This window comes from Hemiscyllium ocellatum, chromosome 14 (assembly GCF_020745735.1).
Source record: "Hemiscyllium ocellatum isolate sHemOce1 chromosome 14, sHemOce1.pat.X.cur, whole genome shotgun sequence".
Taxonomy (NCBI): domain Eukaryota; kingdom Metazoa; phylum Chordata; class Chondrichthyes; order Orectolobiformes; family Hemiscylliidae; genus Hemiscyllium; species Hemiscyllium ocellatum.
In genome coordinates this window covers 59,505,637-59,531,520 of record NC_083414.1, presented here as the reverse complement: position 1 = coordinate 59,531,520, position 25,884 = coordinate 59,505,637, and positions in this window count along the sequence as shown.

The window sequence follows — 25,884 nt, the reverse complement described above, 5'->3', positions numbered from 1 at the left end:
AAATGTCCACATGTACCAGTTTAATAGACGCTGTTTATTTCACCCTAATGTGGAGGTGCCGGTGTTGGACTGGGGTGGACAAAGTCAGAATTCACACAATACCAAGTGATTGTCCAACATGTTTCTTTGAAATCACAAGCTTTTGGAGTACTGCTTCTTCATCAAGTGACTTCATAGAAAACAGAGGGGAGTTGTGAAGGGCAACTTTTCTAACTGGAAGCCTGTGACAAGTGCAAGACTCAGTGCTGGGATCTCTGTTATTACCAATAGATACAAATATAGATTTGGATGAAAATGTGGATAGTTTGATTAATAAGTTTGCACACAGCATGAAAATTGGTGGTTTTGTGGATAGTGAGGAAGGTTATCAAAGGATACATCAGGATATTGATTAGTTGGAAAGTCAATGGAGAAATGGCAGATAAAGTTTAATCTGGACAAGTGTGAGGTGATGCATTTTGGGAAGTCAAAAGCAAGAGGAACATTGATATATAGTGGGATCTTGGAATGCAAATCCATAGCTCCCTTAAAGTGGCAATACTTCTGAATAAGGCTGAAAATGTGTTGCTGGTTAAAGCACAGCAGGTCAGGCAGCATCCACGGAACAGGACATTCGACGTTTCGGGCATAAGCCCTTCATCAGGAATGAGGAGAGTGTGCCAAGCAGGCTAAGATAAAAGGTAGGGAGGAGGGACTTGGGGGAGGGGCGATGGAGATGTGATAGGTGGAAGGAGGTCAAGGTGAGGGTGATAGGCCGGAGTGGAGTGGGGGCGGAGAGGTCAGGAAGAAGATTGCAGGTTAGGAGGGCGGTGCTGAGTTGAGGGAACAGACTGAGACAAGGTGGGGGGGGAGGGAAAATGAGGAAACTGGAGAAATCTGAGTTCATTCCTTGTGGTTGGAGGGTTCCTGGGCGGAAGATGAGGCGCTCCTCCTCCAGCCGTCGTGTTGTTATGTTCTGCCGGTGGAGGAGTCCAAGGACCTGCATGTCCTCGGTGGAGTGGGAGGGAGAGTTAAAGTGTTGAGCCACGGGGTGGTTGGGTTGGTTGGTCCAGGCGTCCCAGAGGTGTTCTCTGAAGCGTTCCGCAAGTAAGCGGCCCGTCTCCCCAATATAGAGGAGGCCACATCGGGTGCAGCAGATGCAATAGATGATGTGTGTGGAGGTACAGGTGAACTTGTGGTGGATATGGAAGGATCCCTTGGGGCCTTGGAGGGAAGTGAGGGAGGAGGTGTGGGCGCAAGTTTTACATTTCCTGTGGTTGCAGGGGAAGGTGTCGGGAGTGGAGGTTGGGTTGGTGGGGGGTGTGGACCTGACGAGGGAGTCACGAAGGGAGTGGTCTTTGCGGAATGCTGATAGGGGAGGGGAGAGAAATATATCCCTGGTGGTGGGGTCCATTTGGAGGTGGCGGAAATGACGGCAGATGATACGTTGTATACGGAGGTTGGTGGGGTGGTAGGTGAGAACCATTGGGGTTCTGTCTTGGTGGCGGTTGGAGGAGCGGGGCTTAAGGGCGGAGGAGCGGGAAGTGGAGGAGATGCGGTGGAGGGCATCGTCGATCACGTCTGGGGGGAATCTGTGGTCCTTGAAGAAGGAGGCCATCTGGGCTGTGCGGTGTTGGAACTGGTCCTCCTGGGAGCAGATGCGGCGGAGACGAAGGAATTGGGAATATGGGATGGAGTTTTTACAGGGGGCAGGGTGGGAGGAGGTGTAGTCCAGGTAGCTGTGGGAGTCAGTCGGTTTATAATAGATGTCTGTGTTGAGTCGGTCGCCCGAGATAGAAATGGAAAGGTCTAGGAAGGGGAGGGAGGAGTCTGAGACAGTCCAGGTGAATTTGAGGTCGGGATGGAAGGTGTTAGTAAAGTTGATGAACTGTTCAACCTCCTCGTGGGAGCACGAGGCAGCGCCGATACAGTCATCGATGTAGTGGAGGAAAAGGTGGGGGGTGGTGCCAGTGTAGTTGCGGAAGATGGACTGTTCCACATATCCTACGAAGAGACAGGCATAGCAGGGGCCCATGCGGGTGCCCATGGCAACTCCTTTAGTTTGGAGGAAGTGGGAGGATTGAAAAGAGAAGTTATTCAGGGTGAGGACCAGTTCAGTCAGTCGAAGGAGGGTGTCAGTGGAAGGGTATTGGTTGGTGCGGCGGGAAAGGAAGAAGCGGAGGGCTTTGAGTCCTTCATGATGGGGGATGGAGGTGTACAGGGACTGGATGTCCATCGTGAAAATAAGGCGTTGGGGACCGGGGAAGCGAAAGTCATGGAGGAGGTGGAGGGCGTGGGTGGTGTCCCAAACGTAGGTGGGGAGTTCTTGGACTAAAGGGGACAGAACCGTGTCGAGGTACGCGGAGATGAGTTCGGTGGGGCAGGAGCAGGCTGAGACAATGGGTCGGCCGGGGCAGGCAGGTTTGTGGATTTTGGGCAGGAGGTAGAAACGGGCGGTGCGGGGTTGTGGGACTATGAGGTTGGAGGCGGTGGATGGGAAATCCCCTGAGGTGATGAGGTTATGGATGGTCTGGGAGATGATGGTTTGGTGGTGGGAGGTGGGGTCGTGGTCAAGGGGGCGATAAGAGGAGGCGTCCGCGAGCTGGCGTTTGGCCTCAGCGGTATAAAGGTCGGTGCACCAAACTACTACCGCGCCTCCATTGTCTGCCGGTTTGATGGTGAGGTTGGGATTGGAGCGGAGGGAGTGGAGGGCTGCACGTTCTGAGGGTGAGAGGTTGGAGTGGGTGAGAGGGGTGGACAGGTTGAGTCGGTTAATGTCGCGGTGGCAGTTGGCTATAAATAGATCGAGGGCGAGTAAGAGGCCAGCACGGGGTGTCCAGGTGGATGGGGTGCGTTGGAGGCGGGAGAAGGGTGGGCGGGAGTCTTGGTTGTGAAAGTAGGCACGGAGGCGAAGGCGGCGGAAGAATTGTTCAATATCTCGCCGCGTGTTGAACTCATTGATCCGAGGGCGTAGGGGAATGAAGGTGAGGCCTCTGCTGAGGACTGATCTTTCATCCTCAGAGAGGGGGAGGTCTGGAGGGATGGTGAAGATCCGGCATGGCTGGGATCTAGGATCTGGTGTGGGACTGGAGCTGGGGATGGGGGCGGGGACAGAGATCGACGTAGGGGCGGGGTTAGACGTGGTGACGTTGCTCGGTGTGGGGGCGGGGTCAAGCATGGGGGCGGGGTCATGCGTCGTGACGGAAATAAGCGTGGGGGCGGGGTTACGTGTGGTGGCGAAAGTCGGCGTGGGGGCGGGGTTATGCGTGGTGACGAAGGTTTTCGTGAGGGCGGGGTTACGTGTAGTGACGAAAGACGGCGTGGGGGCGGAGAAACCTGAGGCGTTGTGGTCCTGCAGGTTAGTGATGTCAGTGGGGGCAGGAGTGGCTGCGGCGACGGCAACCGAAGGGGCGGAAATGGTTGTGGCGACGAAAGAACCGTAGTCATTCCCGGTAGCCGCGGGGGTCGCGAGTCCGTTGGCGATCTTCCTGGCGATCGTGGAAGCGGTTATCTGTGCGGTGATCGCCGGGGCAGTTGTTTGGGCGGCGATCGCGGAGGCTCCATACTTCTGAATAAGGTGGTAATGAAAGCATACTGTGTGCTTGCCTTCATCAGTTGGCAAGTCATTTTGCAGCTGTAAAGGACTTTAGGTACAAAACTGAAAATCACACAACACCAGGTTATAGTCCAACAAGTGTATTTGGAAGCACTAGCTTTCGGAACGCAGCTCCTTCACTAATTGTGACATCAGAGGATTAGTTTAAAATGGTAACATGGCCAGTGTAGACAGTTGAGCTGAAGGAGAAAGTGAGGACTGCAGATGCTGGAGATCAGAGCTGAAAATGTGTTGCTGGAAAAGCACAGCAGGTCAGGCAGCATCCAAGGAGCAGGAGAATCGACGTTTCAGGCATGAGCACTTCTTCAGGAATGAAGAAGGGCTCATGCCCGAAACGTTGATTCTCCTGCTCCTTGGATGCTGCCTGACCTGCTGCGCTTTTCCAGCAACACATTTTCAGTTGAGCTGAAGGGCCAGTTGCTGAGCTGTTCTGTTCTATGTACAAGATTTTGATCAAATATGCTGCATACGTTTATTATACAAATGTCTTGTGGAACACTGCCTATTCCTTCCCAGGTCATCAGAGATCCAAATTTTGTGGTAACCTTAAAACTGTACGTTAAGTTTCTACTTGATTGAACACGTGAATGGAATGCACTTATTTAAACCATCCATGCAACTTTGAAGAGTGGTACCGTTTGGATGTAGGTTTGCTCGCTGAGCTGAAAGGTTCATTTCCAGAAATTTCATCACCCTACTAGGTAACATCTTCAGCGAGGCTCTGGGCGAAGCACTGTTGATAATTCCTGTTTTCTATTTATATGTTTGGGTTTCTTTGGGTTGGTGATGTCATTTCCTGTGGTGACAGCATTTCCTGCGGTGATGTTATTTTCTGTTCTTTTTCTCAGGGGATGACTAAATGTCTGGAAGTGAACCTTCCAGCTCAGTGAGCAAATGTATATCCAGAACCTCAACCTGAGCTACAAATCTTCTCAAAGCTCGCCAAGTGGTACAAGTTTTTAGAGCATTTTTATTGCTTAAAGTAATTCCTCAATGGTTGTCCTGAAACAAACATTCTCAAACAACATAGAGTTGACTTTTGTTTTGCTGAAATATGAAGGTGCAAAGCCTTATTTTCTCACTAGCTTGGAATGTTTTGTGAGCCAGTTCATGGCTGGGTATAAAATCAATAAATCCAGTGTTACCATCATTCCTGATTTCGTCGTTGATCTTGTGATTTACAAAAACTTTGAAGTTCCTGCTGACATGCAGGCAAAATTTGCATTTGTTTCTGCAAATTGTCAAGTTTACTTGGCAAACCTTTTGAAAAACTTTGAAAATCACGAGATAGCCAAATCTACTGAGGCTTGAATGACCCAAAGAATTGACTGTGTGATCTCATATACTATCAGGATATACATTCTCAGATGTTAATTTTTTCTACTTGGCTTCCCATATCCAACAGCCCTATTCTGCCAACATTTCTCATTTTTTTCTGCTTTGTTTCTCAATGGATTACCGACATCTCATTAGATCACAAGAGCCTTCATCACTTTCTTATCATGAACTGACAGATTTTCAATGGATTTTTTTATCCGAAACTTCATAAAGAGACATGAATTCAGGACACTTCAGGATTGTTTTATCTGAGTGCTTCATCATTCTATCAATGTTGGGCATTTTTGTTACATAGTATATAGTAGAATTAAGACACATTTGCCTAGGTGTGGACGTTTTGACCCAGACATGCCTATCACACTCTGGATATCATTCTTTGCTGTCAAAATAGAGCACCTTCATAAGTTTAGAGTTTGACATTTTATTTTGTAATCTGAAAATTAAAAGCAAATCACTAAAACGTTATTATTTTAGGAAATTTATAAGTGGTACAAATCACTTGTATTCTCAAAGGATATAGGTCAGGATGTTCATAAAGGGAGGCTGTTCAGCAACATACGTGGCTCTATTCCCCAGACTCCCCATAAGGAATGCAAGTGTACTTAAAATGTCTGGAAAAGAAATGGTATTTTGAGCACATGCAATGTTGGGTAGAAATTTTGAAGGCCATTGTTTGAGAAGTCAAAGTGCTTGTTATCAATGTTTCAATGTCTAAATTTAAATCTCTCAATGGTTTTAGCGGCTTTATACTGACACATACAAAGCAGAAAGGATGCAGGTTTGATTCTTCATCTACACTGATCTTAGTGGGGTTGTTGCGTGGTCACTGAGAGGTCTGGGACCCACAAGATATGGGGGGCATTTGTAACTGGAGTAGTGAAGACATACTCATTAAACAGCAATGACCACCTCAGTACTGCAACATTTCAATGGGTATCTAAGAGACTTTTAGTGGCCCTATGACCTTGAGGCATTGTGGGGTTGTGACTTGGAGCTTTGAGTGTCTGAGTTTTTCAACTGAGAGACCAACTTAGGGCAGCATCATGTGAAAAGCGAATTAAGCGGGCAGAATGCATATTGCACTCTGTAGAGTTTATTGGCCTCCAGCGAAACAAAGAGTGGAGAGGATTTTAGCTACATTCCGGTCCCTGATTCCGGCCACTGATGAACAATGGCCCCAGAAAAGAGCTGCAAGGTGACAAATGGTGATGACACTCCATCATTATCATTCATTTGTATGACCCTTACAATGGGTGAAGCCTTTGTGGAATCATACCTTGGGACAGTGCACGTCTCTGTACCACTGCTAGTGCACAACCTTTGGATGTACCTCCCCAGCTCCTCCATGTCGAGGCCGGATATGTCCATGAAAGACAGGCACAAGAAAGTTGTCTGGCTCCACTTCATCCTCAGCCAGAGGGGGAGCCCATCACAGGAGTTGCTGTGTGTGGAGGCTACTGTGTTAGAGACTTCACTGTATTATTTACATTAGAAACACCCAGTGACCTGCAATGACTTTTCAAGTGATGAAATATTAGGAAGTTTCTTTGCACCAAGGCTGACCTATGTGTGTTTCCATTTGCATGTTGCCAATTGGAGGAGATGTATGGTAGTACAGCTGGGTCTGGGAGTGAAGACTATATCTAGAAACTTTTTAATGGAATTTTCATCTGAAATGTTGTAAAGTGACATGAATTCAGGATACTCCAGGTTTGTTTTATGGAAGTCTTTCATCATTCTATCAGTTATTTTTTAAATAGTATGTAGTAGAATTAATATCACATTTGCCTACGTGTGGATGTTTTGCATAACAGGTATAGTTAATAAGTTTGTAAATTACACCAAAACTGTAAGTGTAGAGGACAGCGAAGAGGGTTACCTCAGATTACAGCGGGATCTTGATCAAATGGGCCTATCGATTGAGAAGTGACAGTTTAATTTAGATAAATGCGAGGTGCTGCATTTTGGGAAAGCAAATCTTAGCAGGACTTATACACGTAATGGTCAGATCCTGGGGGGGTGTTGCTGAACAGAGAGACTTTGGAATGCAGGTTCATAACTCTGAAAGTAGAGTCGCAGGTAGATAGAATAGTGAAGAAGGCTTTTGGTATGTTTTCCTTTATTGGTCAGTGCATTGAGTACAGGAGTTGGGAGGTCATGTTGTGGCTGTACAGGACATTGGTTAGGCCACTTTTGGAATACTGCATGCAATTCTATTCTCCTTCCTATCAATCAGATGTTGTGAAACTTGAAAGGGTTCAGAAAAGATTTACAAGGATGCTGCCAGGGTTGGAGAGTTTGAGCTATTGGGAGAGGTTGGAACATCAGAGGCTGAGGGGTGACCTTATAGAAGTTTATAAAAACATGAGGGGCATGGATAGGGTAAATAGACAAAGTCTTTTCCCTGGGGTGTGGGAGTCCAGAACTAGAGGGCATAGGTTTAGGGTGAGAGGGGAAAGATATAAAAGAGACCTAAGGGGCAACATTTTCATGCAGGCAGTGGTGCATATATGGAATGAGCTGCCAGAGGAAGTGGTGGACCCTGGTACAATTGCAACATTTAAAAGGCATCTAGATGGGTATATGAACAGGAAAGGTTTGGAGGGATATGGGCCAGGTGCTGGCAGGTGGGACTAGATTGGGTTGGGATATCTTGTCGGCATGGATGAGTTGGACCGAAGGGTCTGTTTCCATGCTGTACCTCTCGATGACTCTACGATTCTTTGACCCAGACACGTCTATCACACTCTGGATAATGTCCTTCACTGTTAAAATAGAGCAATCTTCCTAAGTTTAGAGCTTGACATTTCATTTTCTAATCTGAAAATTAGAAGCAAATCACTAATATTCTATTGTTTTAAGTCTGCCTGCGTTCCAACAGATGCTACTCCTTATCATTACCCAGAGCAAGCTGGGAGAAACATTTCCTTTACCTTCTAATTCTGATTGTATGTTGTCAAAGGAATGTGGTGGATTCCTAAATCCCCAACTCCAGCATGAACCTGTGAGCCTGAACTGCTGTGCTCTTCCAGCACCATTGATCCAGAATCTGGTTTCCAGCATCAGCAGTCATTGTTTTTACCTCGTTGATGAACCTGTGAGGGCTTGTCCATCACCCACAAATTCCCTGCCCTCCCCACAGTATCCTTGTCAAGCATGCAGAGGTGTAAAAGTTGACTTTCTCATTCAGTGCACGTCTGTGAATTGAGACCCTTCTGTAAGCTTGCCCTCTTCAACACAGCCTCTTATTTCTGAAGCACTATCCCAACTCACTCTCTGTTGTGTCTGCCTTCTCCACCCTCTCATTCCTCGGAAAGCAAATAAAAACTAATCCTTTACCTTGCTTGTGGACTTCTGAGTAGATGTTTGCAGAGAGCAGGAAAACAGCCTCTTCTCACTCCTGACCCCACCTTTGCTACTTGGAATGAGTTGGAGTTCAGAAATTGACTTGCTAACTCCAAAGTGGGTTTACACAAATTCTCCTTCCTTTCCTTGCCATTGCAAATCAATAACAATCTTGACCAATTTGCATGTGTGACTCTGCAGATCTGTGTGTATTTGCATGTTTTTGCATATCCATACTCATAAATGTCTGTATATATATAAATTCTGTGAGTTGCATGTTTGTGTGTCTAAGTATATAAGCTGGAGACAGAGAGTATGTGCGTGAATCACAGAAATTGCAGTGCTGCAGGAAACCATTTGCCGCTTTGTGCAACTCTTGGTTAACTAAGCAATTTACTTTAATCCCATTTATTTCTCTTTTATGTCATTCCTATTCATATGTTTTCAAAACATACTTTTGACATAATGATAGTTATGCTAAAGAATTTCATATTCTGCCAGCCTTAAGTATGGAAGCTCTTTTTTTTCCCTCCAAATTCCTTCATAGTTTTTTTTCTGTCTTGTGCCCTCATGCACCAACCAATAAATAACTATTCCACTATTTGCCCTAATAAATTTGAAAAATCTGCATTAGACCACTCCTTGATCCTCTTATCTGAGTGAAAGTAAAATTGCCACATTTTAAAATTTTTCTTCAGACTCACAGCTCCTAATTCATAGAAGATATGATTGTATTTCGCAGAATGAGGGACAGTTTGGAATGGCGATATGCTAATTAGATAGAATGCATCACCACAGGAAGTGATGCAATGTCGCATGCATGCTCTCTTATGCAGCTTTGTGTTAAGATGAAGTAATAATATGTTTCATAAATATCATAAATATTATCTAGCATAACAAACTAGGAATATTATATGCACCTCTTACTACTCCATTATCTGTCTCCTGTGACATTATCTTCCTAAAAAATAGTGTGAGCACTTACCACTTAACCAAAGAGAAATAAGTGAATAGTGTCGTTTCGTGAAATTTGGGTTGTTTTATTTCATTAGTAATTAGGTATTGGATTAGCTGATGAAAATGTTCATAATTGTCAACTGATTAAAAATCACTGGCTTCTTGGGGAGAATATATTTTTCTTTTTCTCAAACCATTTGCTGAGTATGTCAAGATTCTTATCAAAAATTCTTTAGCAACAAACACACCTTAATCCCTTTGGGGAAGGAATTCATTAAGATGAATCGGTTAATTATGTTCAATAGTATTCTATTCACAAAATAGCTTTGCAGTTCTCTGTTAGTCAAAGCACACAATGCTAGTACGGTTATACTTACAAATGTCATTGTTTGAATTTCATGCTATTCTTAAAGTGATGATAATGGGCCATTTCTTACTGACTTGTGTGCTGCTTTCTATTGATGCCTGTCAGGTGGTCAAAGTCCCCCACAGATGACTGCTCTTGTTGAAATGTCAGCTGATTTGTATTGAACAATAGTAACCTATCTGAACTCAATGTTACCCGTAAACTACTTCCTGCAGTCTGATGCATTATATGTACATATTGGTAACAGCCTTCTGGCCTGCTGTGAATCTGTAATTAGATGTTCTCTTTGGGCATGTTTTTTTTTACCTGACCTAATTCACAAAGGCTGAAGCAACTGCAGCCAGCATTAACTATGGATAGCCAGCACAGATCCTGCTGTGGGCTCCAGTCTGAATCAAGATTATACAATTTAAAAGACAGCCCTTAATAATTTCACCTATTTCTTGTTCTTTTTTTGATGTAACTGTTATTCTCAAAAGATACCTGTACAGTTGACATCTTGAGTAGGCGCCTACTGCTTCAAACACTGTGCTCAATTCCATCACTTATTATTGTGAAAACCTTTGTTGAGCAAAGTTAATATTTGTTTAATTAAATGGCGAAGCACCATGATTTTGGAAATCTAGTTACCAATAAATGCAACAAGGTAGAGTTTGATTTCATAAACGATATTAACACAAATCTTGCAGAGTTACCTGCGCAAGATGAATTTAGAATGTAGTGATTTGCCCGAAATCATTTACTCATAAAAAGGGTCATGGAGATTTACAGCATGGAAACAGACACTTCGATCCAACTCATCCATGCCGACCAGATATCCTAAATTAATCTAATCTAATCCCATTTGCCAGCACTTGGCCCATATCCTTCTAAACCCTTACTATTCACATACCCAAGTAGATGCCTTTTAAATGTTATAATTGTACCAGCCTCCATCATTCCCTCTGGTAGCTCATTCCATATAGTCACCACCCTTTGCATGAAAAGATTGCCTTTTAGATCCCTTTGAAATCTTTCCCCTCTCACCCTAAACCTATGCCCTCTATTTCTGGACTCCCCACCCCAAGGAAAAGACCGTGTCTATTTATCGTATCCATGCCCCTCATGATTTTATAAACCTCTATAAGGTCACCCCTCAGCCTCTGACACTCCATGGAAAATAGCCTCAGCCTGTTCAGCCTCTCCCAATAACTCAAACCCTCCAACCCTGTAACATCCTTGTAAATCTTTTCTGAACCCTTTCAAGTTTTATATGTTCTCCAATCTTTTTACACTACTTCACAATTCAATTCTCCAAGATTATGTCCTGTCTATTCGTGAAACAGTGACTTAAAATGTACTTTTCCACAGTATCCTGTAGAAAACCCCATCTTTCCACAAGTAAAATGTGTCATTTCATCTCATTGTCAATATATCTATAAAAGATACACTCATCATATAATCACTGTATCATAGCATGTAACTTTGGTGAACAAAGTTCTCAACACCATCTGACTCCAGGATCACTTAAAGCACAACATGCTACTATAGGCAGATTAAACTCATGTGATGTCATCATTCCTTATTCAGTGTAACTGCCATCTAGAGGCAAAAACCCACAATTACAAGCCTGCAGTTTTGTTTCATAACTAAAAACCTGTCATTCTTAAAGCAACATTCCTAAAAAGGCTAAGGTCGATAAAAGGGACAATAAAAGAAAAAGGCAAACACAGTATGTAAAATAATGAGAGAGAAGCAAAATCAATAAAAGAAATGAACAAAAATATCTTTAGCAAGTCTTTAGCTGTTTATCACATGTACCTAAAGGCTAACCAGCCTATCTTGTCATTTGCAAAGCATGTAGCACCAAGGGACACTGAACATGTATGTGCAGGCAGTCTGGTTCCAAAGGCCATGCCAGAAACCAGAACAAAGAAAAGTGACTAACAAAATGGTGTAACACCACAACGCTGGTAGCAAGGAAATAGTACTGATGGTACACATATGTAAACATATCAACGGGAATGAGACTCAATCATATGAATGCTAATTTCACAAGATGATCAAGTTTTCCATGTTGATAAATTCATAAATAATGTTGATAGTATAAGATGTTCAGAATCTTTTACAAGCACATGTGTCCTGAAAAGGCAGGACTAAACATCCTAAAAGCTAAAATCAATATTGGAGCAATTGCAAACATATTACCACTTTGCATTCTGAAAATACTATACCTCATCAAATGACATTTCATTTTGCAACCTAATGAGAGATGATCTCACAATGTAGAATGGATCCACAGTTCCATGAGTTGGCACAATCACACTGCAGCGCCAAAAAAAAAGCTCGTCTTTGTTTTCCAAAATCTTCTACCTGGTAGATACCAATGGCTCTGCAGAGGCAACGTACACAGATCTCATTATAGTTACAATACCTGATATTCAAATCTTAACTATTGTGTTGGAACAGACCTCATGTGATCTTTTTCATGTTGACAAGAACCAGTGTGAACTGCCATCATTAGCAATTGCTGAAGATGAATAAAGAACAAAGAACAAATAAACTTACAACCCAGAAACAGGCCCTTCGGACCACCAAGCCTGAGCCGATCCAAGTCCACTGTCTAAACCTGTCGTCCAATTCTTAAGCATCTGTATCCCTCTGCTCCCCACCTACTCATGCATCTTAAATGAATCTACCATGCCTGCCTCTACTACCTCTGCTGGCAACGTATTCCAGGCACCTACCTCCCTCTGTGTAAAGTACTTGCTGTATATATCCCCCTTAAACTTTTCATCTCTCACCTTGAAAGTGTGACCTCTCATTACTGAATCCTTCACCCTGGGAAAGTGCTTATCTCTATCTACCCTGTCTTTATCCTTCATGATTTTGTAGACCTCATCAGGTCCCCCCTCAATCTCCTTTTTTTTCAAATGAAAACAATCCTAACCTACTCAACCTTTCTTCATAGTTAGTACCTTCCATACCAGGCAACATCCTCGCAAACATTCTCTGCACCCTCTCCAAAGTGTCCACATCCTTTTAGTAATGTGATGACCAGAACTGTACACAGTATTTTAAATGCGGCCAAACCAATGTCTTGTACAATTTTAACATGACCTGCCAGCTCTTAAACTCATACCCCGTCCAATGAAGGCAAACATACATATGTCTTCTTGACCACTCTATCCATCTGTGCAGCAACCTTCAGGGTACAATGGATCTGAACTCCCAGATCTCTCTGCTCATCAACGTTTCCCAACTACATGTGTTGTAGAAGTTTGTTTTCCAAGGATAGCCTGACAGTATTAAAGATATTCCAAGACGGTTCATTCATTTTGGCCATGAAGAGATGAACTTGGCATGTTAGGGCAATTCATATCTGGGACAAACTAGACAATATGTCCCCCAATACAAGAAATGTATGGTTACTGATTGTATGAGACAGTTATTATAGAAATCTGCGTACTGGCCAGGAATGGGTCAAGATATTCAATGATTCACGATTGCACGTAAAGTTGTAAAATGTATCAACTTCGGTTAAAGAGAAAAAAAACTGCAGAAGCTGGAATCCAAAGTAGACAGGCAGGAGACTGGAAGAACACAGCAAGCCAGGCAGCATCAAGGGATGGATCCTTTGCATCAACATGGTGTTCCATCCACCGTTTGGATGAAAATAGCAACAGGCCTACTCACAGTGCACAAAGATGATTACATAATACCATTACTTCTCTAAATTTTCCATTGCTCAGAATTGGAAGATTTTAGTTAGTACAGCCACACCAAATGGTAAGTAGTTAAAGCAGAATCTCCCACAGAAAGTAATAAAGGTGATGAAAAATGTTTGCTCTTCACATAATGGCAGTGGCCAAAGTCCACTGTTTGCCTTCAACTTTACAAAGACTGAACTCCAACACCCTCTATCTCCCCAACTTAACAATCACCAATACCTCAAAGATGGATATCATGGAGTCAATTTCCAGTCACAAGTGAGGAATCAATTAATAGTTTCAACAATACCCTCTGCCTTCCAGTTCTGTTTCACTGATGTGCCTTCCCATTGTTAGCTGCTGCCTGTTAAAAATAATTACCACTGGAATACACATTTTCTGCAATCACGGGTGTCAGGGTTGAATTTCTACCAGTTTAGGAGAGCTTTCCTTTGAAATCAGAAGGAGGAGTCCAAAGCATTAAGAATTTATAGAGGTTTACACAATCATGAGGGCATGGATGGGATGAATAGCCAAGTTCTTTTTTTCCCCCAGGATAAGGAGGTCCAAAATTAGAGGGTATACACTTAAGGTGAGAGGGGAAAATTTAAAAGGGACCTAAGGGGCAGCGTTTTCACACAGCAAGTGATGTGTGTCTGAAACAAGCTGCCAGAGGGAGTGGTAGAGATGGGCAAATTACAACATTTAGGAGACATCTTCATGGCTAGGTGAATAGGAAGGCTTTAGAGGCATATGGGCCAAATGCTGGCAAACAGAACAAGATTACTTTAGGATATCAGGTTGGCACAGAAGAGTTGGGCTGAAGGGTCTGTTTCTGTACTATGCAATGCTATAACTCTTTGACCCGGTGATCTCATCATGTTTAATGCTTTCTTCATCAACTCCATGCAGAATCATAATTAGGATAAAATCGATCATGATGACTGCCCGAGGCCATGTACTTTGGAGGGTCCTGCACTGGGACCCATTCTATTCATTCATGGAATGGAAGGAAAGCCTACAGAGCTATGGGAGCCCAGAATCTGAGCCCTGGATCTCCCCTAAGAAGTCGTGCTGCCTGTTTCTCCAGTGTACAGTGTGGTCAAGGTCTACTGAGAGGTCTAGGGGCTCTGATAACTTATATCGCAGTCAGCTGTGAGAGACTCCATCTTCTGTTATGCAGTTACTTCAGTTATTGTTATGGGTGTTCCCTTGAGTGTACTCTGTGGGGCTGACAGCTTTTCACTTTTCTAGCATGGACTAAGATTCTCAGTGAACAATTCAAAGGCTGCTGCTGCCAAATATAAATATTCATGCTTTAAATTGACCAGGGCTGGAAACCACATTATTGCAAATTAAAGAGGTATATTAACAATTTAAAGTCAGTAAGGAGGCAGGGGTTTAACAGGTCTTTATTAAAAGCAGCCCCAGGACCATGTGATCTGAATCATCTGGCATCACTGATGATGGAGTCTAGCTATGAACATGTAGCGAATAGAGAACGCAGTTTCCAACAACAGTATGCTTGCTATTTCTTAGCTAGAATGTTACTGCTTATGAAATACAAGTTACAATCCTCACTTGGTGTCATTCAGCATTATTTGGATTCTGCAGAGGTGGAGATCTCATTATTGTTCTATATTAGAGCCATAGAGTCATTGAGATATACAGCACAGAAACAGACTCTTCAGTCCAACTCGTCCATGCCTACCAGATATCCTAGCCTAACCTAGTCCTGTTTACCAGTACTTAGCCCATTTCCCTCTAAACCCTTGCAATTCATGTACCCATCCAGATAGCTTTTAAATGTTGTAATTATACCATCCTCCACCACTTCCTCTAGTAGCTCAGTCCATACATGCACCACCTTCTGTGTGAAAATGTTATCCCTTAGGTCCCTTTTAATTTTTTCCTCTCCCACCCTAAACCTATACCCTCTAGTTCTGCACTCCCCCACCCCAGGGAAAAGACTTTGTCTATTTACCCTACACATGCACCTCATGATTTTATAAACCTCTATAAGGTCACCCCTCAGCCTCCGACGTTCAAAGGAAAACAGCCCCAACCTATTCAACCTCTCCCTATAGCCCAAATCCTCCAACCCTGGCAACATTCTTATAAGTCTTTTTTAAACTCTTTCATGTTTCAAAACATCCTTCTTGTATGAGGGAGACCAGAACTGCATACAATATTCCAAAAGTGGGCTAATCAATATCCTATATAGCCACAACATGACCTTCCAACTCCTATACTCAGTGCTCCAACCAATAAAGGAAAGCATACCAAATGCCTTATTCACTATCCTATCTACCAGGGGCTCCACTTTCAAGGAACTATGAATGTACCTGCCAAGGTCTCTTTGTTCAGTAACACTCCCCAGAACCTTACCATTAAGTGTATAAGACTTGCTCCGATTTGCCTTTCCAAAATGCAGCACTCGCATTTATCTAAATCCTTCTGCCACTCCTCAGCCTATTGGCCCATCTGATCAAGATCCCATTGTACTCTGAGGTAACCTTCTTTGCTGTCCACAGCACCTTCAATTTTTGTGCCATCTGCAAACTTACTAACCATATCTCTTATGTTACTAACTTACTAACTATATCTCTTATGTTCACAACCAAATCATTTATATAAATGGTGAAAAGCAATGGACCCAGCATCGATTCTAATGGCACACTACTAATCACAGGCCTCCAGTGTGAAAGGCAACTCTCCACCACCACCCTCTGCTTCTAGCTTTGAGCCAGTTCTGTATCCAAATGGCTAGTACTCCCGTTATTCCATGAGATCTAATCTTGCTAACCAGTCGACCATGAGAAAACTTGTTGAGCGCCTTACTGAATTCCATATAGATCACGTCCAATGCTCTGCCTTCATCAATCCTCTTTGTTACTTCTTAAGAAAACTCTATCAAATTCGTGAGACACGATTTCCCATGCACAAAACCATGTGCCTTTCCAAATACATGTAAATCCTGTCACTCAGGATTTCCTCCAACAACTTGCCCACCACTGATGTCAGGCTCACTGGTCTATAGTTCCCTGGCTTTTCCATACCAACCTCCTTAAACAATGGCACCATGTTAGCCAACTTCCAGTATTCTGGCACCTCACCTGTGACTATCGATAATACAAAGGGGCCCAATAATCACTTCCCTAGCTTCCCACAGAGTTCTGGGGTATACCTGATCAGTCTACTTCAAAACAAACTTAAACTCTCTCAGGGTTCAGATCTGAATGCACAGCCATACAGTTCATGCATCCGCATTTGAGATTCGAGCAACATTGATGAACAGTCTAATATTACATCTGGTCAGAGTGTAGATGTGGAAGTGAAAGACTGAACATGCATGAGAAAAACAGAATTGGTGAGAAATACTAGATGAACGGCCTTGAATAATAGTCAGCAAAATTTAATCTCAAGGTGACACTGCCAATTTAGCTATGAGTCAAACAAATCTCTTTGCAAGGAAGATTAATGACCTGACTGGAAAATGAAGACTGACAAATGGATTGTTAAATTGTTGGTTTGTGAACTTTGTCAGAATACTGATTTCCAAAGCTAAAAGTAACATTCATTTACTAATCAGCTTCTATTAAAGTCAAATCCAAACATCTTCCCGTATCCATGAAGGATAAAAAATTAACCCTAGATGCTGAGGTAGATAATGTCTTATTTTTATCATCAAAATCTCAGTGGCCTTCTGTATAAGGCTTTTCTGGATTGTGGCTGATTCAGTTCTTTTTTGTTTGATATTAGTGAGATATGAACTTCTTTAAAATTTCAGTATCACCAACAATCTGTCCTGATCCATCCATGTCGATGCTACAGTCAAAAAAAGCACACCAATGCCTCTGCTTCTTCAGAAGTCTAAGGAGATTTGGCATGTCCACAATGATTCTTACCTATATTTATAGATGCACCAGAGATAGCATCCAGCAGAATGCATCACAGCGTGGTATGGCAACTGTTCTGCCCAAGATCGCAAGAAATTTTAGAGTTGTGAATGCAACCCAGTGCATCATGAAAACCAGCCTTCCATCCATTGATTCCAATGTACACTTCCCACTGTCTTGGCAAAGCAGCCAAAGACTTCTTCCACATCAGTTATACTCTCGTCCACCCTCTTGCTTCCGGCAGAAGATATGAAAACATGGACCAGCAGATCAAAGAATAGTTTCTTCCCCACTGTTACCAGACTTATGAAGGGATCTCTCATATACTAGAGTTGATCTTTCTCTGCGGCTGTAACATTATAATCTGCATTCTATTCTCTTACCTTGATGGACTTCTGTAAGGGGAAACAGTGATGACTGCATATGCTGGAGAGTCAGAGCCAAAAAGTGTGGTGCTGGAAAAGCACAGCAGGTGATTCCTGATGATGGATTTATTCCTGAAACATCCACTCTCCCTCTTCCTTGGATGTTGCCCGACTATTGTGCTTTACCAGCACTACATATGTCTTTCGACTCATACTTCTGTAAGGTACAGCTTGTCTCATTAGCACACAGTACAATACTTTCCACTGTGTCTTGGTACATGTGACAATAATATATAAAATTAAACCATATTTCCAATGGGATTGTGAACATGAGGGTCATCTGCATAGTTTTCTATGCGGCTTTCACACCAACAGAAGTCCTATTTCCAGGGTTGGAAAGTTATACACTGTCCGAAGTTGCCACCATTTTGAGGCATCCTCTGACTCAGTTTTTCAATATTTTGCATATCAATCTGAGTGAAACGTTTAGGCTACCATTAGCGAGACAAAGTGACCTGCTGGACCCGCCCTAGCCAGACAGGCACAGAAGAACTCAAGGCCTGCCTGGAGCCACCACAGCAATGCCCCGCCTCCAAGCCACTTCTTCCCCCATGGGCTGCTACTGAAATGCCATCCCAGGCAGCTCATCTAGACCATTCACCTTGTAAGGTTCAGACACCAACAGCAAAATCCCAGTCAGCGTCTGCCAATTAACCATTCTAAGCCTTTAAATACACTCAGCTGGCTACAGCTTCACTTGTGAAAGTGAGGTCTGCAGGTGCTGGAGTACCAGAGTCGAAAAATGTAACGCTGGAAAAACACAGCAGGGCAGACAGCATCCAAGGAGCAGGAGAATCAATGTTTCAGGCATAAGACTGAAGAAGGGTTTATGCCCGAAACGTCGATTCTCCTGCTCCTCGGATGCTGCCTGCCCTGCTGTGTTTTTCCAGTGCTACATTTTTTGACTACAACTTCACTTGTGGCTGGGTAGTCCTGCTATGCCACATTCTCTTTTCTCCATTTTATAAGTTATTCCTAAAATCTACAATTCTGGACTTCTTATTCATATATTTTTCTAAGAACTGTAACTGAAGAAGCTGTACCTAGGAACCTTGTACTTGTGATAGCACAATAAGTGGCAACTTATACATTTTCATTGTACTCATTTGAATACATGCAACAAAACAGCTAATTCTAATTCTAATTAGAGTGCTAGAGATGTATAGCACAGAAACAGACCTTTCAGTCCAACTCAATCATGCCAACCAGATATCATAAACTAATCTGGTCCCATTTGCCATCACTTGGCCCATATTCCTCTAAACCCTTCCTGTTCATGTACTCATCCACATACTTTTTAAAAATAGAGAAAATGAGGACTGCAGATGCTGGAGCTCTCAGCCAAGAGTGTGTTGCTGGAAAAGCACAGCGGGTCAGGCAGCATCCAAGGAGCAGGACAATCGACATTTTGGACTATTCCTGATGAAGGGTTTATGACTGAAACATTGATTCTCCTGCTCCTTGGATGCTGCCTGACCTGCTGTGCTTTTCCAGCACTAAACTTCTGCCTTTTAAAGATGCCTTGTAATTGTACCAGTCTCAACCACTTCTTCTGGTAGCTCATTCCATACATACACCATCCACTGCGTGAAAACATTGCCCCTGAGGTCCCTTTAAAATCTTTCTCCTCTCACCCTAAACCTATGCCCTCTAGTTCTGGACTCCCCAACCCCAGGGAGTCTATTTATCCTATCCATGATTTTATAAACCTTTATAAGGTCATCCCTCAGCCTCTGATATACCAGGGAAAAAAAAACCAACCTATTCAGCCTCTCCCTATAGCTCAAACCCTCCAACCTTGGCAATGTCCTTATAAATCCTTTCTGAACCCTTTCACATTTCACAACACCCTTCCGATAGGTGGGAGACCAGATACCTTTAAATGCCTGTGGCCTGAATGGTGCCAGCAAACCTGTAATGCCAGCCTGTGACGTAGATGTTTTTCTGGGCCTCCTTCCCTTTGTCCACATGTGAATATTAGGACTGAAAACAATAAATTCTGGAAATCTCAATGTGTCAGGCAGGATCTGTGAGGAGAGAGAGCAAGCTAATGTTTTGAGTCCAGATGACTCTTCATCAGAGCAGGACACTTGGATCTGTCTATCTCTCAGATAAACTTTACATGCTACCTATGAACAGTGCCTTGCAAATTCTAAAGTAAAATGATGTCATGTAGTTCTTCAAACCCAATTCTCCAGTTCCTTCTGTGATCTCCGTAAGAGATTTTGTAAAAGCACCTGCCCTCCTTACAGGTGCACAATTCAATTATTCCAACCAATGTACAAAAAAGAAGTAACTTTGGTTAGTTATTCAGTGCTAACATTTGTCATAGTCAGAAAAACTCATGCTTTCTATTTATATTCAAATTATGTTTTGAAATATGTCAACATTAACATAGATTAAAATTCAATAACTAGATTTATTTTAAAAGAAGAATCTTTCCGGTGATGTGACACCCAAGTAGAGACATTTCTGAATGAACAAAACATGCTGCATTATACATCAGGAACTCACCCTTTTTATGGATGCAAATCTAACCACTGATGAACAACAAAGCTTACTGGGAATGGATGCTCTGGCACAGACATGATGGGCCAAATGGCCACTTTCTGTGCTCTACATTTTCATGATTCTTTGGCACTGACTGCTGATTAAATAATTAGTTTGGCTTAGCTGGTAGTCTATGAGACGAAGGATATTTAATAAATTCAATTTCTCATTCATCTTTCTATTTAAAAATCGCAAACATTTCTCTGTTTCTAACACCTTGGATTTTGCCTCTCTAGAAATCTTTAAGGGCAGTTTGAGGTGAATTTCTTTTTTTGTGCGTGACTAATGGATGTAATTGAAGTCTTTTTTCTTTGCCTGCTCTGCAATATTAATATCATCACTGCAATGAGAACTGGGCTTTACAAGTACTGAGAATCCATAGTCATGATTATATTGGTATTCCAATCAAGGTAAGTATGTGATGTTTGATGATAGTTTGTCTTGCATCAATTGTGTTGCTGAATGCATTTGTTTCTATGGTGTTCATAGAAAAACACCAACATCATCATCATAATTTGAAACTAGGCAGTTTGTCACCATCAGCAGCATGGTGCGTGAACAGCAGATCCCCCGACAACCCTCTTTTGCTGTTTGAATGTTCTAATTTAAAAATAAACAGCAACAGAGCTTTAATTTTAAAAAGAAAACTTTGTTTTTATACTGCTGCTGTAAGTATTCAAATATAAGTGATAACATTCAGAGAATCCCTGTAGTGTGGAAACAGGTCATTTGGCCCAACAAATCCACAACCCTCCACTCACCCAGACCAATTCCTCTACCCTGTTACTCTGACTACTGCACCTAACCTGAATACTATGGGAATTTTACCATGCCCAATTCAGCTAACATACACATCTTTGGCGTGTGGGAGGAAACCAGAGCACCCGGAGGAAACGCACTCAGACACGGGGAGGATCTACAAACTCCACACAGACAGTCACCCAAGGCTGGAATTGAAACTGGATCCCTAGCACTGTGAGGCAGCAGTACTAACCACTGAACCATCATGTGACCCATTATTAGGTAAAAGTCCAAATACAAAGATTAAAAGTAGACATGGATAGTAGATCACGAAACACAATAAATATGAAAGGAAGATCAGTTTCTGTTATTGTCACTGGGCTCTTATTTTCTTCAACACTCTCTTTCTGCATTAAAGGGGTTAAAGTCTTGAAGACAGAATTCAGCAGCATTGATAGTTTCTGCAGGCGATTAGTTAAAGTTTTCATTCAGAGGTAGACCCACTCGGTAGAGATGTTTTGGGGAGTAAAAAAGGTCCATTCTCTCTGTTGCTTCGATTGTTGTTAGGGGGTGTTTTATGTGCGGTTCAGAACTAGTTCAGTTGGAGCTGGTGGCTGGTGAAGTCTTCATACAGTCCTTGGAAAACACAATGTCACTTTCAATCCAATCAAACAAAATGGCTGCTGTTGTTAACTTTGATGGATCATTGTTCCACGGGACAAAGTCAATTATGCTGGATTTTCTTGTGATGTCCTTCCAATCTCCTACAAAACGCGACAGACGTCTTTGAGTCTTCACATTGTCATACTAAAGGCAAAAATGGACTGTCAATTGTCAACTTCCATTTTAATGCCTGGGACTTTCATGGAATGAAATGGTTTTGTAAATGAAGGGCACTGATCACTGTTTAAGCTAAGCTCCAGGAAACCAATGTGGAATAAACAAAATTGTCTGAATTGAAATGAACACTTCTATCCAAAGAGACTGACACCAGCTAGAAGAAACTCACATGTTATTTTTCCTTCACACATGTATAATAGGTTTCCCACATTGGAAATGTGAGAACTAACTACAATTATTAATCTTGAAAACAATGACACCAAACTCAGCAATACTCAAATGTACTGTATTTCAAACTGTTATATCAGTAAGGAAGATGGTGCTAGTATGAAGGGCAATGGTGGTAGGTGTAGGGAAAGCTGGATGATGAGAAAAATTGAAGCTTTGGTCAAGAAAAAGGAGATATATATCAGGTATAGATAGTTGGGACCAAATGAATCCCTAGATGAGTATAAGCACAGTAGGAGTATACTTAAGAGGGAAATCAGGAGATAGCATTGGCAAATAGAATTAAGGAGAATCCAAAGAAATTCTATCAGTATATTAAAGGCAAAAGAGTAACCATGGAGAGAATAGGGCCGTTTAAAGATCAATATAGCCATCTATGTTTGGAAGTACTGGTGATGGGTAAGATATCATACAAGTATTTCACATTGTATTTAGTCTCAAGAACGACATGGAATCTGGGATACTTGGGGAAATAAATAGTGATGTTTTGAAAAGAGTTCATATTTCAGAGGAAGAGATGGATAGATCCTAAGGATCTGATCAAGTGTTTCCCAGAACTTTGTGGGAAGCTAGGAAAGTGATTACTGGGCCCCTTGTTGAGATATTTGTGTCATCAATAGCCACAGGTAAGATGCCAGAAGAGTGGACGTTACTAGCATGGTGCCATTATTTAAGAAAGGTGGTGGGGAAAAGCCAGGGAATTATGGACTGGCAAGCCTTATGCCAGTAGCAGGTAGGTTGCTGGAGGAGGTCCTGAGGGTCATGAATTACATGCATTTGGAAAGGCAAGGACTGATTAGGAATAGTTAACATGGCTTTGTGCATGGGAAAACATGTCTCAACAATTTAATTGCATTTTTTGAAGAAGTGATAAAGACTGATGAAAGCAGAGCAGTAGATGTGTCTATGGACTTCAACAAAGCATTCATCAAGGTACTGCATGGTAGACTGGTTAACAAGGTTAGATTCATGGAATCCAGGGAGAGCTATGCAATTTGGATACAAATTTGATGTGAAGACAGGAGGCAGAGGTTGCTTTTTAGATTGGAGGTGTGTGACAGTGATGTACAGCAAGGATCGGTGCTGGGTCCACTGCTCTTCATCGTCTATCAAAAATCATTTGGATGTAAATATAAAAAGTATAGTTAAAAAGTTGGCAGATGACACCAAAATAGAGGTGTAGAGAATAGTGAACAAGGTTACCTCAGAGTACAATGGGACCTTGATCAAATGGGCCAATGGGCTGACGAGTGGCCAATGGAGTCTAATTTAGATAAATGTAAAGGGTTCCGTTTTGGTAAGGCAAACCAGGGCAGGGCTTGTACACTTAATGGAAGGGCACTGGAAGTGTTGCCAAAGAGACCAAGCGCATAATTCCTTGAAAGTGGAGTCCGTGGTAGACATGGTGGTGAAGAAGGCATTTGGTACCCTTGCCTTCATTCATCAGGACATTGAGTAAAGGAGTTGGGATATCCTGTTGTGGCAGTACAGGACACAGTACAGTGAGGGCCATTGTATTCTGCATTTAATTCTGGTCACCCTTCTACAGGAAAGATGATGTCAAATGTAACAGGGAGTCAAAAAGATTTACGAGGGTGTTACCAGGGTTGGAGGATTTGAGCCTGAGGGAGAGGCTGAAAAGGCTGATGCTGTTTTCTCTGGGGTGTTGGAGGCTGAGGGTTGACCCTGTAGAGGTTTATAAAATAATAGGGGGCATGGATAGAGTAAATGGCCAAGAGTTTTCCCTGGGGGAGTCCAAAACTAGAGGGCATAGGTTTAAGGTGAGAGGGGAAAAATTTAAAAAAGGACTTGAGAGGCAACTTTTTCAGACAGAGGGTTGTGCATGTATGGAACAAGCTGCCAGAGGAAGGTACAATTAAACATTTAAAAGACATGGGTATGTGAATAGAAAGGGTTTAGATGGATTTGGGTCAAATGATGGTAAATGGATTTATATCAGATTGGGATGTCTGGTCTGCATGGACGAGTTGGACCGAAGGGTCTATTTCTGCGCTGCATAACTCTATGGTGGTAAATTTGGAACAGCAGAATTAGTAAAGGTTCTTTCTCTCTGCTCTAACTTGGAAAAAGTACAAAGTAACTGCTGACAACACAAATGGGAGAAACATCTAAACACCAAACACTCCTCAGCATCTGCAAAATTCATCACTGCTGCTAGTGTGCCGCACGACTACATGGTCTCAGCTTAACATCTTTCTCCTTCAGGACTTCCTAAACACATTCATAAATGAACTATTATCTTATTCTGTATTGGACACTAACTCCATTAACACATTGTAGATGTATTTATGTGTGCGTTTGGTATCCTATCTGTTGTTTATCTCCAGGTTAACAAGTGTTAAAATTTCTCTTCCTTTCTCTCAAAAATTCCTTATCATTGGTTTCTTAGTTGATCCCAGTGAACTAATTAATTACAGTTTTATTCAAGTGAAATAGCTAGATGCAAAAGAAGTCATTAAATCTTTATTGTGGCCTGTTAAGGAGGTTAAAATGAGGTGTAAGGCGGAGGGAGCAAATTTTCAATGAGAACTGGGTATCCTCATCCAGCAGGCATTGAAAGTAAGCATGCAAGTGCAGCAAGCAGTGAAGAAGGCAAACCGTATGTTGGCCTTCCTAGTGAGAGGGTTTGAATGCAAGAAAAAAGATGTCTGCTGCAATTATAAAGGGCATTGGTGAGGCTAACAACTCAGAATATTGTGTGCATTTCAGTCTCCTTATCTGAGGAAAGATGTTCTTGCTATGCAGCAAGTGCAGCCAAGGTTGATTCCTGGGATGGCATGACTAACAAATGAGGAGACATCGAGTTAGTTAGGGTAGTATTCACTGAAGTTTAGAAGAATCAGGCATTTTAATGCCTGGGATAAAGGCTGGATAGGAAAGTTGTGTGACAGAATAGTTTAGTACACTGACTTTTTATTTCAAGGTGCTGGAATTTCTGATTCCAGTCTGGTCACCTGCTGGGACTCAGTACTTAATTTTGAACTCTTTCACATCATCTCCTTCTCATTCTCTGTGTGTGTCTCCTGATCTCTGTTTATCTTTGTAATCTGAATTCTCTCTCTATATTTGCATATGTCACTTCATCTGCTGCTCCAGACTTGAAGCTATACATATGGATTATGTGTTCTAACTCTTTTATTTTCTCCTGGCTCTTTGCTCCTGTCTTCTCCCCTTTGTGTCACAGTGTTCATGACATCATTCACTTATTCACTGTCTGACACTTCCCACCTCGAATCTATGCACAACCCATCGCTAACTTTCCACTCACTTGCTGTTATTGCAGGTTTAATGTCTCTATGGATAAGCCCTTAATTACATTCTGTGCCTCTTTCAATGTTGCTTGAAGGGGCTGCTGAAACATTCCTGGGTTCCTGGCCCTCCAATCTCTCAAAATGTAAAACTCTCAAAATTAAATTTACCCCGGACCTTGTCAGTCTGCCTCTGTATAGTTTCTTCCAGCTTTATAACACATGCTTTCTCTCGCATGTCCTACCCAGAGTCACTCAGTTACCATGTTTGTACCAGTTCTATTATCTAGTGCCAATCTCCTTCCTTTTCCATATACCCCTGCAAACTAAATAATAGTCCAAGGCCTTCTGGAGTGCCTCAATTGAAAGTGCCTACTACACATTTCCAGACAATGCATTACATAAATATTCACTGTATGGATAACTTTTTTGTCACCTCACTCTTGCTTCATTTACACATCACTATACCTCTTGTTCTTCAACAAGTGGGAACAATTTCTCCCTCTGTACTCTGCCCAACCTGCTCATGATTTTGAAAACCTCTACTAAATCCCCTCCCCGCCTTCTTCTCTCCAAGTCCCGATTTCTTCAATATATCCTCATAACTGAAGTTTCTGATTCCTCATCCACTCTGGTAAATA